Below are 2,269 nucleotides of genomic sequence, written 5' to 3'. Positions count from 1 at the left end.
TCGAAGTATATGAAATCGCCGCAGTACGTGCTTGGACTTCTGGTGGCAATGGCTCCGGCTGTGTCATGAACACAGTCTCTTCAATAACACCGTTCAAGAAGGCATTTTTGACATCCATTTGCCATATTTCATATTCATGAAAAGCGACAATCGCAAGGATTATCCGAATAGACTTAAGCATCGCGACTGGAGAAAAAGTTTCATCGTAGTCAACGCCGTGAACTTGCCTGTAACCTTTTGCTACCGATCTAGCCTTGTATATGTATACAATTCCATCTTTGTCTTTCTTCAACTTGAAGACCCATTTGCATCTGATAGGTGTGAACCCATCCGGCAAATCAACCAAATCCCAGACTTGATTTTCAGACATGGAGTCTATTTTAGATTACATGGCCTCTAACCATTTAATGGAGCTTGGGCACGTCATAGCTTGCTTTTAAGTCAAAGGTTCATCACTATCCAATATGAGAACGTCTAAGTTTTCAGTCAAGAGGACGCCTGTCCATCTGTCCGGCTGAAAAATAGTTCTATTTGACCTACGTGGGGCAAAAACGTTTTGAGGATCTACTCCCACTGGCTCTTCTAAAGACCTTGGAGGTTCATCAACTTGAACTGCTTCTAAAGAATTCTGAGTTCGTTGTTCGTCTCGAATCTCTTCGAGGTCTATTATTTTCCCACTTGTCAATTTGGAAATATGATTTCTTTCCAAAAAGACACCGTCACGAGCAACGAATACCTTGTTGTCTGACTTGTTGTAGAAATAATACCCCATAGTTTCTTTTGGATACCCAACGAAGAAACATTTGTTAGATTTAGGTTGTAGCTTGTCCGAAATTAATCGCTTGACATATGCTTCGCAACCCCAAATCTTCAGAAAAGACAACTTTGGAAGTTTCCCAGTCCATAATTCGTATGGAGTCTTTTCAACAGCTTTTGACGTAGCACGATTCAGTGTGAGTGCTGCAATTTGCAACGCATGCCCCCAGAACTGTGAGGGAAGTTTGGCCTGACCCATCATTGACCTGACCATATCGAGTAAGGTCCTGTTTCTCCGTTCCGACACTCCATTCCATTGAGGTGTCCCCGGAGCAGTCAATTCAGAAAGAATACCGCATTCTTTTAGATGGTCATCAAACTCGTGGCTAAGATATTCACCTCCTCGATCCGATCTTAGAGCTTTGATTTTCTTGCCATGTTGATTCTCTACTTCATTTTGAAATTCTCTGAATTTCTCAAACGATTCAGACTTGTGCTTCATTAAGTAAATATAGACATATCTACTGAAGTCGTCCGTAAACGTTATGAAATAACTGAACTCACCTCTAGCTTTCGTACTCATAGGCCCACATACGTCCGTATGTATTAGCCCTAGCAGTTCGCTTGCCCTTTCTCCCACATTTGAGAAAGGTTGCTTTGTCATTTTGCCAAGTAAACAAGATTCGCATTGATCAATCTTCTCTAAGTCGAATGATTCTAGAATTCCTTTCCGTTGAATTAATTCCATGCGGTTTATGTTTATATGGCCTAATCGACAATGCCACAGAAATGTGAGATCCGAATCACCAGCTTTAGCCTTTTTGGTATTTATGTTATAAATGTGTTTGCTCGTATCTAGCACATAAAGACCGTTTTCTTGTTGTGCTGAACCATAAAACATTCCATTCAAAGAAAAAGAACAACTATTTTCTTTAAATTGAAAACTAAAACCTTTAGAATCCAAACTTGAAACGGAAATGATATTTCTGGTGATACTAGGAACGTAGTAACAGTTTTCTAGTTCCAAAACAAACCCACTAGGCAAAGAAATAAAATAAGATCCTACGGCTAATGCAGCAATCCGTAGATCCATCTCGCCTTTATCAAGCCTTCTACTTCCCCTTAGTCCCTGTGAATTGGAACATAAGTGTGAGCCACAACCAGTATCTAATACCCAAGAAGTAGAATTAGCAAGATTACAATGTATAACATATATACCTAAAGTAGAAGCAACGTTCCCGTTCTTCTCATCTTCCTTCTTCTTCAAGCAATCTCTCTTTCAATGCCCCTTTTTCTTGCAGTAGAAGCATTCAGAGTCGGCAAGAGAACGAGTCGCCCTTTTCTGTTTACCAGAATTGGCGTCGTTGGACTTGGATGAGGGCGAAGCCTTGCCCTTACCCTTCTTGCCCTTATTCTTGCCTGATTTCTTGAAGTTCTTGCCCTTACGCACCATAAGCATATCGTGCTTGTTCTCTTGCTTGAGCGTCTTTTCAGCGGTTTTCAGCATACCGTG

Source organism: Spinacia oleracea, chromosome 3, assembly GCF_020520425.1.
Source record: "Spinacia oleracea cultivar Varoflay chromosome 3, BTI_SOV_V1, whole genome shotgun sequence".
NCBI lineage: Eukaryota > Viridiplantae > Streptophyta > Magnoliopsida > Caryophyllales > Amaranthaceae > Spinacia > Spinacia oleracea.
This window is presented reverse-complemented; position numbering follows the sequence as displayed.